This window comes from Pteropus alecto, unplaced genomic scaffold (assembly GCF_000325575.1).
Source record: "Pteropus alecto unplaced genomic scaffold, ASM32557v1 scaffold166, whole genome shotgun sequence".
In the NCBI taxonomy this organism is placed as follows: Eukaryota; Metazoa; Chordata; class Mammalia; order Chiroptera; family Pteropodidae; genus Pteropus; species Pteropus alecto.
In genome coordinates this window covers 2,112,928-2,124,650 of record NW_006439757.1, presented here as the reverse complement: position 1 = coordinate 2,124,650, position 11,723 = coordinate 2,112,928, and the positions used below count along the sequence as shown (strand labels likewise).

The 11,723-nt window shown below is 41.5% G+C and overlaps 1 protein-coding gene and 1 pseudogene across 1 annotated transcript in view; one reads left to right on the top strand and one right to left on the bottom strand.

Moving 5' to 3' along the window:
• PTK2B (protein tyrosine kinase 2 beta) overlaps window positions 1-11,690 on the bottom strand; it is a 124,874-nt gene extending 113,184 nt beyond the window's left edge. Inside the window, exon 1 of the mRNA XM_025050415.1 lies at window positions 11,535-11,690. The gene's annotated coding sequence lies outside the window, so the exon portion shown is untranslated. The remainder of the gene's footprint in view (window positions 1-11,534) is intronic.
• On the top strand, window positions 5,203-5,898 carry LOC107196025 (annotated as a pseudogene).
• Window positions 11,691-11,723: the final 33 nt, after the last annotated feature.

Genomic DNA, 11,723 nt, shown 5'->3' with positions numbered 1-11,723 from the left:
TCGTCCAGGTGAGGCAGGGGGCTGCGCAGGTACAGGTGAGTCCGGGCTGTGGCAGGTACAGAGCTCGCAGTGACTCTGGAGGCCTCCGCTGAGTAAGAGGGCTGACAGGTTTATGTTTTCCCCCTCTCCTCCTCCTTGTTAACCACACCCCTGCTGCTCTCCTCCCCACTTCCTTAAAGGGTGGGGTGTGTTGTCTATGGTGCTGAGTGAGAGCCTGCTCCAGCCTCTTACCATAAACTCTGAAATAGATGCAGCCTCCGATTCCTAATCTGCACGTGCTCACCTGGGGGGCCGTCTCTGCCAACCCCTGACCCCATATGGGGTCTTTGGCTATTACTGCCCCCTGTGAGCAGTTGACCCCTAGTTGCTAGCACTCCTCCGTCCCCCTTCCACTCCACCTGCAGGCTTTTGGAGGCCACATTTAGAGGTTGTTGTTTCCTCTCTAGCCTCCAGATAGGTTTCAGGAGAGGAGACTGTACCTGCCTCCCATACTCTCAGCACCTGTGTCGCTCCCCATTTCTCCATGTCCTAAAGTGCCCAGACTCTCTTCGGGGAACATCAGGTGACGTGAATATCACCGAGGGCTTTGGCAGAACTGAACACCACAGACCAGGTCCCTGTGCTGCAATACGGCAGGACCAGAGGGAGGGCAAAGAAACCAAATGAAGGGGCTTCTTCCCCTCTTCATTCACATCCGAGCCGGTGACTTCAGGGCACTTAGCGACCCTCATTCTCCTATCACTAGAAAGATTCCAGACTTTTTTTCTGACTAGGAGGAGGTGAACTGGACTTAGCATAAGGTCAAAAAGCTCATGTGTACTCAGTGTCCCCCACACCCTCAAGTTCCTCTCCAGAGTCTCTACTCCAAACTTCTTTATTCTGTTTCCTGTGAAAAACTTGGATCTTGCACAGTTCTGGAGGATGTTCTTCATAAGGTTGGCTCTGGAGTTGTGCAGCCACACGCAACCTGGCTACACAACCGCCCCATGATACTTCCTGACCCCTATCTCCAAACTCAGTGGACCAGCCCCCCCCAGGAAAACAACAGGAAATGCCAACATTTAGTGAGCATGTCTAAATGCCAACCACTATGCTAAGGAAGCACTGTCTAAATGATTTCATTTAATTCTCCCCATTTTCTGCAAAGAAAATGGAGACTCAGATGAATTAACACATCCATGGCCACAAAGCCAAAAACATCAATGTTTCTCAAAGTATAAGTGTACTACCTGTAGATTTAAAAATGCAGATACCTGACCGCCACTCCAGATCTACTGAAAAATCAGAATCTCTGAGCCTGGGGCCCGCCTGCCCCAACAAGGCAATTTACAAGCCATCTTATGGGGGAGGTCTTAGCCACCACTGGTAGAGCTCCCCCTTGTCAACCCTTCTATTTTGTTCTCAGTACTCAGTTGGAATCTTAGAGGTAATGCTGGTGGCTTCATAGCAGTCAGAAAGGGGCCAAGTAAGTAACCAGGGAAACCCTGGCGACTGCTTGGGGAGACAAGGCAAATCAGACAGGGAAAGTGCGGGGAAGACGAGTTGCTAACTGACCACACTGCAAGGAAATTGTCAGAGGGCTTTAGAAAGTTGGTGGCCCTTACATATTCTTGTGCATAGAATAAGGTGATGAAGGTCAAGCGGTGTGAAGGTTAGACACTGGTGTGAATTGAGGGTCTGTGCTAGGGTGGCAGCAGTGGGAACTAAAATTGCAAAGCGAATCCAGACTGGTTTAAGACAAGTTTTGTGTTTGCTGCCCCTGTGTGGGAAAATCCATGAACTACAACCACATTGGGCCCTGATTCGAGAAAGAAGTTTTCAGATATTCAAAATTTTCAGAGGTTGTTGAATTCTTCAGCGATTTTTTTTTTTTTTTGAAGCTTCTAGAAGCATAGAATCATAGGTTTTATTTCTGAAAGAGACTGTGAGAAACTCCCTGGGGTAGCCGACTCTGCCTCCAGTTCTTCCGTTTTGTCCAGTGTAGGAACTAAAATGACAGTGTCGCACGTCTGCCTGTTACCCGCCTTTATAAAACCCATCAGAAACGGCTTCAAGAGCCTGGGATTCTACACAAATGCTCTAAACTTTCTACCCTTGGCTTCCTGTGGATTGGGACTGTGACTTAGCCCAGTGGAGAAGCAACAATATTTTCCTCCGTCTACTTGTTATGTCTCAAGCAGAGACAGTGTTATTGCCGGAGGCCCACGGTAGAGGTGGGGAAGAACTGTACAGCTGGTTCAGCAAGAGGAGAAAACTATAAGGAAAAAGGACTTTACTTTTTCCATTTAGATGTCCCAGAGTCAGGTCTTCAGCTGTGCATGATATTGCTCCCCAAACAGATCCATTTCCAGTCTTCCTGATGAGTGTTAACATTATCCCAGGCACCAAACGTTAACATCTTGGAATCACCTTTGACTCTCCCTTCTCTCTCATTACCCTAGAGCCATTCAATCTCCAAGTCCTGGGAAGGCTTCCCAACACCTTTCTTACTCACTATTATAATTCTATTCCCACTATGGTGCATAGTCTCTTTGTCTTAGACAGGACTCTTGTGAAAAGGGTTCTCTGGACCTGTCCCGACTCTCACCCCAACAGTAGTTGGGACTGGAGCTCATAAAAGTGGTCTGAGCTAGTGATGAACTTCTGGGTTGGCATCTGAAACCACAGGAATGTATGAGATTGTCTGGGGTGGGAGTAAAAGGGAGAAGGCTCTTGCCAGGAGCAAATTTAGTGAAGAGGCAAAAGTCAAATAAGGTGAGATGATGGGTAGATTGGCAGTGAGGACAGGGAGGCAGCATGCACCAATACCTTTTGAAAAGCTTGGCTGAAAGGGGAATCAAGAGATGGGGGTGGGCTGGAGAAGGTTGTGGGTTGAAAAAGGGTTGTTTTGTTATTTAAGATGGTAGCCAGTGGAGAAGGTTTAAATGTGCCTGGGAAAGATCTAGTCAAGAGGGAAGACATGACCTTGGGTGAGTGAATCCATTTCCCTGAGCTTGCATTTCCTAGTCTAGGAGAGTAAAAGAATGAGTACTAGCTGCTCTACAGCTAGTATTTCACAGGGTACTGTGATGGCCAAATTAAGTAATAGGTATGAAAATGTTATAAAATGCTACAATTATTATTTTTAGAAATGATAGGAATTAAATAGGATAGGATTAGTGAGGAGATATTACATATATGTCACACAGATACAATTTCTTGAGTGTTCACTGTGCGTCAGCAACTATCATCCATTATCTAATTAATCTTCACAATAATTAAGGTCGATAGTTTTCCCATTTTTCAGAAAGGAAGAAAGAGGCTTAAAGAAAGTGAATAATTTATCCACAGCCGCCCAGGTGGTAAAGGGTAGAGCTGAATCCAAACCCATCACTGGCAGGGTTATGGTGATATATAATTGGGGTCTCTCCATTATGGATAATGGAATTAAATCACATAATGTAAATTTACTATTATGATAAATTTCAGTTTAAAAGACTAGTAAGGTTATAAGTGTTCTAAACAAACAAGAAAAAAATGAATAAAGAAAACCTCAGAGGCACGAGGACTAAATAATTGGTCTTTCATCACCAAAGGACGTCTATGTCTAATTTAACCAAGTACCATTAGGTTTACTAAATGGACCCCAGCTGAAGCCAAAATACAGAACTCAAAACTATGTCCTTTCTTCCATCTATGAAGGCACTTCCGGTTGTTGCCTTTTCTTCCCTGATAATGAAATCTCTGATTTTCAGTTGGTCATAGGCTACCCACAATAAAGACTACCTTTTGAAGTCTCCTTTGCAGGTGCGACCACGTGATTAAGTTCTGGACAGTAGTTAATGAGCGGAAGTTATGTGTGCAGGTTCAGGTTATTGCATTTTGGGCTTTTCTGTTACCATAGCTTAGACTGCATCCTAACTAATACACCACCATTTAGCCTATTTTCTTTTATATATAAATTAAGGCAGTACCTCAATTCCCTCATCTATAAAATAGGAATAATTTACAGCATGTTGGTAAGACTAGAAATAATACTTGTAAATTCCCTTGCCAGTATTATATCCTACTGTAACTTTAAAAATATAGTTATAAAAATAAAATAATCACTTTATTTTTGAGTAAGCATTGTTTGAAAATACTCCATGACCCACAGCCCCCGCGTGGAGGGGAGGTGAAACAACAATAGCGAAGTTGACAACTGATGCAAACAGAATGATAGGTATGTAGGGGTTAATTACACTGTTCTCTACAATATTGTTTGAAAATGTTCATAGCGAAAAAATTTAAATAAAATCCTTCCATAGAGGGGGAAAAAAAAACTTCTGGACATAATCCAAAGTGAATCTTTTTGGGAAAAATAAAACCATATTAAATCCTTTCAGAAATTAATTTGGGTACCCAAGAGGGAGGGCAGATGGAGAAGGCAGAAGAGTGTTTTTATTTTACCACTAAAGAACAACAGGCAGATTCAGTGCCGCAGAGGCCAAGTAGTTTCCACAGACCTGGGCACTGCTGTCGGGCCTTCCATAGCTTCCAAGGAGGCTGCAGAGCAGTGGGCTGCAGGATGCTTCTGGGAAGTGGAGCCTGCCCTGCTCCCCTGTCCACTCCGAGTCAGCTCCATACTTCTTTGACTATGGCTTTCTTGGCTCTCCATCCCTTACCCCTACCTGTGAGTGAACTCATCGGCTAAACTCTGAAGCAACAGACTGACTGTATGGACCTTTCCTTGCCATTGTTGACCTCTGCAATTCTAACAAATATGGCGATCTGATCCTAGCCTACACTATGAGGGAAGCATCAACTAGGAAGTGAGAGCAGGTTGCTATAGGCAGATTCATTGTTAGTAGCAAGAAGAATCTCTTAAAAAGAAACAAAAAATGCCTAGCAAATGCAAGAACAATCAAATCGCAGGCCTCAGTAGACATTTGCAGGACAGAGAAACAATCCTCCATGCTTCATTACTACCCGAGGTACCCCTTTATTACATAAAATAGTAATTATTGTCTATTTTGGAAACCATGAAGAAAAGTTTATGTTCTGCATCCTATATTTTAGAAAATTAAAGCATACAAATATTTCAGAAAAATATTTGTTCAAAGTATTTGCAATAGAATAATTGGTGCTAAAAGATAAATTTCAGGAACATGCAAAATCAGCTTAGATTTCATTTTTTGAAGCTGCCAATTTGCCTATCTGTACAAGAGTATTTTACCACCCTAGTTCCTTCACTATGAATAGCGGTAGTGAGTAACCTTCACTGAGGACTTCCAAACAAGGGATCAAAAACCCAAACGCCTACAGAGGCAAGGCAGGAAGGTGAGGGAAGCTGGCTGGGTAGGGACTATGGCAAACTGGAGAATAATAAGCATCCCTTCTGCAGGGAACAGCTCCTATTCAGCTATTCGGCTCAAAAGTCTCCATGGCCATTTTCCAGGAATTTGCCAAAATGACCAACACAAAGGGAAAGCGGAGAGGCACCCGCTATAGGTTCTCCAGGCCTTTTAGGAAACATGGAGTTGTTCCTTTGGCCATATACAAGAAAGGTGATATTGTAGACATCAAGGAAATAGGCACTGTTCAAAAAGGAATGCCCCACAAATGCTACCACAGCAAAACTGGAAGAGTTTACAGTGTTCCCCAGCATGCGGTTGGCATTGTTCTAAACAAACAAGTTAAGGGCAAGATTCTTGCCAAGAGAATTAATGTGTGTATTGAGCATATTGAGTACTCTAAGAACCAAGACAGCTTCCTGAAACGTGTGAAGGAAATGATCAAAAGAAGAAGGAAGCCAAAGAGAAAGGTACCTGGGTTCAAATGAAGTGCCAGCCTGCTCCACCCAGAGCAGCTCACTTTGTGAGAATGAATGGAAGGGAAGCAAAGCTGCTGGAGGCCATTCCCTATGAATTCATGGCATGATAGTTTTAAAAAATAAAATAAAATAAAAGCTCTTAAAAAAAGAAAGTCTATTGCCAGGCAGAAGAGGAAGCTTAATGTAGCAATGAAGCCAGGTCTTTATTTTTTTTAAAAGCTAAGGCAGACAATAAATTACCCATAAAGGAAATTAAGAAAATACTTCCATTCACAGTAGTATCAAAAAGAATACTTAGGAATGAATTTAACCAAGGAGGAGGGAGACTTGTACACTGAAAATCTATAAAACAGTGTTGAAAGAAATCAGACAATAAATGGAAAGAGATCCTGTATTCAAGGATTAGAAGACAATATTGTTAAGATGTCACTACTTTCCAAAATGATCTACAGATTTAATGCAATCCCTATGAAATGCAGAAATAGAAAAAAAAAATCCATCCAAAAATTTATATGAAATCTCAAGTGACTCCAATGGTCAAAATAATTAAAGATTCTTTCTCTTTAAAGAAGAGAACAAAGTTAGAGGTCTCACATTTCCAGATTTCAAAACTTATTACAAAGCTGCAGTTATCAAAACAATATGGAACGGCCATAAAGACAGACATATAGACCAATGGTATAGAACAGAAAGCCCAGAAATAAATCCTTGTTTATATGTTCAAATAATCTTCAGTGAGGGTGCCAAGACCACTCACTAGAGAAAGGACAGCCTCTTCAACAAATGGTGCTAAGAAAATTGGATATCAACATGTAAAAGAATGAAGTTACACCACATGTAAAAATTAATTCAAAATGGATCGAAGACCTACACATAAGACCTAAAACTATTTATATTAAAAAAAAAAAACTCATAGAAGAAAATATAAGGAAAAACTTGATGACATACATTTCTTGGATATGACATCGAAAGCACAGAGAACAAAAGTAGAAATAGATAAATTGGACTACATCAAAATAAGAAATTTCTGTGCAACAAAATCAACAAAATGAAAAGGTAACCTATGAGAGAAAATATCTGCAAATCATATATCTGATAAGAGGCTAATATAAAAAACTTGTACAGCTCAACAACAAAAAATAACCAGATTAAAAAAAGGACAAAGGGCTTGAATAGACATTTCTCCAAAGATGATATCCAAATGGCCAACAAGCATATGAAAAGATGTTCAACATCACTAATCCTTAGGGAAATGCAAATCAAAACCAAAGGAGCTATTTCCTCACACCCATTAAGATGCCTACTATACAAAGACATAGAAAATAATAAAATAATAAGTGGTGGCCAGAGTGTGGAGAAATTGGAACCCTTGTGCATTGTGGATGAAAATGTAAAATGGTGCAACTACTCTGCAAAAACAGTATGGCAGTTCCTCAAAAAAGTAAAAATAGAATTACCATGTGATCCAGAGATTCCACTTCTGGTATATATGCAAAAGAATTAGCATCTCTAAGAGATATTTGTACAACCATGTTCATAGCAGCATTATTCACAGTAGCCAAGAGGTGGGAGCAACCTGTGTCCATAGATGGGTGAATGGATAAACAAAATGTGGTAATACATACAATGTATATTATTCAGCTTTCAAAAGGGAAGGAAATTTTGACACATGCTACAACATGGATGAACTCTGAAGACATTCTGTTAAGTGAAATAAGCCAGTCATAAAAAGACAAATACTGTATGATTCCACTTATATCTAGAGTATTCACATTCATAGAAACAGAAAGTAGACTGGTGGTTGCCAGGAGCTGGGGGAAGGAGAGAGAGAGGATTTGATTAATGAGTTTCAGTTTTGAAAGATGAAAAGCTCTGGGGATTTCGTTGCTCAATAATGCAAATATACTTAACACTAACTACTGAACTGTACATTTAAAATGTTTAGGGTGGTAAAGGTTATGTTGTTTATTTTAGCACAATTGAAAATTTTTACAAATTAAAAAAGCAAAGGTAGAAATCTGAGTAGCACAATTGAAAATGTTTACAAATTAAAAAAGCAAAGGTAGAAATCCAATTTGCAAATGTTGTCCACTGTCCTAAACCTCTAGGTACCTAACTAATGGCTATTTTCCCCTCTTTCATAATAGCCAAGCCCTGAATGTATCTCAGTGACCATCCTTCCAGCACATGACTGGGGTAAATCCCAGTTGGCTTAAGTCAATCACAGTGGTGTCATTCCCCTTACCGGTGATGAGAGCTGGGCATGTGACCCAGTTCTACCAATAAGGTGTGAGGGGAAGTCATCTGGAGGGTTTGGAAAACTCTTCTTGGCTCTGACAATGAGACTAGTGGGGAGAAATGGCTATATTCCATTTCGGGACATTGGTTCATATCTGGATACGATGCCTGGAGCTGCTGCAGTACCTTTCCAACCAAAGGGCAGGCACAGGCACCAAAAAGATTGAAAGAATCTAGGATCCCAGTGTCATTGGGTTGGACATAATTTTCTTGCCTCCAGACTTTTTGTTATGTAAGACAACCCATACACTCATTGGTTAATCATTTTGAGTTGCATTTTAAAAGCTGCAGCTTGGAAGATCATAAATGATAGAGGAAAACACAAAAGTGTATAATTCAAATTTAAAAAGTCTTTTGCCAAATCTGACCCAGATGCAGGCTATTTATTACTCAAGGGGGTTCCCTAGTCTCTTGCATCAGCCCTACTTCTTATGGAAGTTCTCTCTGCGTTATTCAAACCAACTCAGCTCCCACCCTCCTATTTCCCATGTTTTAGGCCTCAGAGAAGGCTACAATCATCACTGTGTCCCATGTCAAGCATCAGACTACAGCGATTTCCTCAAAGATTTCTGCCTAAGAAGCACAATTATGTCTACAACTCTGAATGTCTATTTCTAGAAATGGTTTTTGTTACTGCCAGCTCTGCAACCGCTGCATTCAGCAACGGTCCTCCTTATCCCTATAAGATTCTTTGATATGAAGTCTGCTTTGTGTGATATTACTATCGCTACCCCAGCTTTTTTGAGTTGTATTAGCATGGTATATCTATTTTTACTTTTAACTTATTTGAACACTTATATTTAAAAAGAGTTCCTTTTATGCAGCATACAGTTGGGTCTTGCTTTTTTATCTAATTAACAATCTCTGCCTTTTATTTGCAGTAGCCACTTTCAAATGCTATAAAAAGAAAAAAAAAAAAAAGCAATTCTTTCTGCACCTAGGATTTTTTTCCCCCTAATGCAACACTAGAAAAATAGTTGTCATTCTTTACATAAATTTACATGGTGACAGCATGGGGTTTGGAAATGTGCCAGTGCCCAGCAAGGATGCTTGGGGTATGAGACGGGGCAATTTAGAGACTGTGAGAACTTCCACTAGACTTTTGCAGTAGTTCAGCCGGTATACAGAGGACTTGAACTTCAGGGTCCTCTGAAGAAGGTCTTTTCTACTGAAAGAAGAAACAAAAGTTGGTGACAGAATGGTTATAGTCACTAAGATTTCTCCTTCTGGGTCTCTGGGTAAGTCTTAGTCACCATTTCTTTACTGAAATTATGCAAAGAATAAAAAAAGTTCAGAGTGTCTGAAGTAGTAAGAAATTAGAACATTTAATTCAATCTTTCCCTTTATAATTGAGGAAAGGGAAGTCGGAAAAGTGAAATATTGTGCCCAGGTCATGCCCCTAGCTAATGGTGGAGGTTAGAATAGAACCAAGTCCTTTCTGGATTCCCAGAAAGACTGGAGAACCTTACTGGTTTAATGTTAACCTTTGTATTCCACTTTTTAAAAGAAGATACCTTTAATTTCTACTCTTCTCCCTTGCTTTGTGGCCCCACTCAGAGTCTGAGAAAAAACAACTAAAACAAAACAAACAAGGAAAATCATATAAGAACAGAATGAAACACATAGATAACAAAACAGATAGATGCACAGAGCACCTGGGACACATAGATAACAGAACATAGTGAAAGAAAATGAGACAAGATTTTCCAGGGAGGTGCCTGGAGTGTGGGAATATCAGCTCCATCTTGTGGCTTTTTTGGAGATTGCTTCTAAGGTTAATTTTTGAACCAGTAACCAAAACTTGAGACCCGACTATTTGTTGGGTGAGTAGATCTAGAACAATAGGTCTCAAACTTTGCTGTGCCTGAGAATCACCTAGAGAGTGTGTGAATATTCAGATTCTTTGGCCTGTATCCCAGATAGATGAATAGAGTGAAGTGGGCCCAAGGATCTGGGCTTTTAGAAAGCTCTCCAAGTGACTGTAAGACCATGAACCATATTCAAGAAAAACGCAGATGGCAGTAAGAAATAGTGGCATTCATTCCCTTGGCATTGTGGGGAAAGGACTATTCTGAAGAAAAGGTTGGAAGGAAAATGTTAAGAACTATAAAGGGTCAGAGATTTTAGCCTACTTGCAAACTGACTAGTCAGAACTGCCACTGTTTCATGAATGCTGGTAAATGAGACTCCTAGGCCAGAGTCAAAGGACAGTTATTACTAATAGCACTGGCAAGAGTCAGATTATCGTCATTTGGGCCAGTTTTCTGAGCCTTAAATCCAAGCCCATGTGATGAAGGCCACAGGAGGTTGCATTATAGGAGAGCCTAAAGACCTGAAGCTGAGGGAACCAGAATCTTCTATAATGGAGAGTTTGATGACCAGGCCTTTTATCGGAGGGAGACATTGTTTCTTCCCTCCAAGTCTGTTCACTGTAGAACATCCTTGGAAAGATAGTCCAAAAAAGGCAGTAAGTGCTTCAGCTCCATACAGAAACATTAAACATGTGGAAATTGTCTTCCAACTTGTTGGATGAGGGGACTGATAAACAACATAGATGCAGTCAGGCTCCCTCCCAGCAAGCGGTGCGGTTTCCGGGCAGCCCTGGATACAGCGTCCCAGGTGACCCTAGATACAGCGTCCTATGTAACCTTAGATACAGCGTCCTATACAATAAGTAGGTTGTAATTGATTATAGTACCTGGCCTTAAGCCACTATTATGCACCTTGTTATAAGAACAATCTCGCCTGTGCAGCCAGGGGATGGGGGAGGAGGCTGGAGCTGTGCCTGTGCCTTGCTGTGTCCTGCTATGCCGGAACAAAGCTATGTCGCATCTGCCCACCGCTCCTCGCATATTCTTCCAGCTGCCAGAACCACGCACCTCAAGCTTCGGTACCCCAAACATGCAGAACACAACTGAAACTAGGAAGGTAAGTGTGTCAGGGGAAAGGAATCCTACAACTCAAGGTTGTAAAGTGATCAAACTGAGCCAGGAAGGGGGAGTTGGAGAAATTGACCCTGTTACACTAGGCAAGAATTCAGCCGTTCCCATCGCTAACCTTTGCAGAAGTCCCTAATCTCTGTTTTAGTGGGGACCTGCCTAATGTCATAAGCACTTTCCAAATTTATTTCACTTTAATCCTCACATCTCATGGAGCCAAGAGATATTATTCTCATTTTATTCACTAAGAAATAGATTTTGAAAGATTGTGACTTGCAGACTTACTCAACCACAGGGCAAGAACCCGGTTTCCTCTTTAACCGGGGGTGGGGGTCCGGGGAAGGCGCAGGAATAAGACCGGTCAAATTAAGTAAACAACTAATGCAAGAGTGAGCACAGATCTGTGAAATGGCACTGTAAAACCTAAGTGGTGAAAACACAAACGGCACTGGAAGAACTAGACTCTACTTCGGAACCAGCAATTGGGGAGCTCTCGTTTCTCCTACCTCGTGGGCCTGACATTTCCAGGAATTGGTTAAGGAAGAGGTTCCTAGACTTCATTTCCCATTTCAAATCGGAAGTAGGTTTCCAGTGACACGGAAGCCCTACAGCACGGCTGGGGAGTTTCTTCCTCCCTAACCAGCTGGCCAGTTCAGATCCGGCGGTCCCGCGGAGCAAACGGGCCCGCCCCGCTC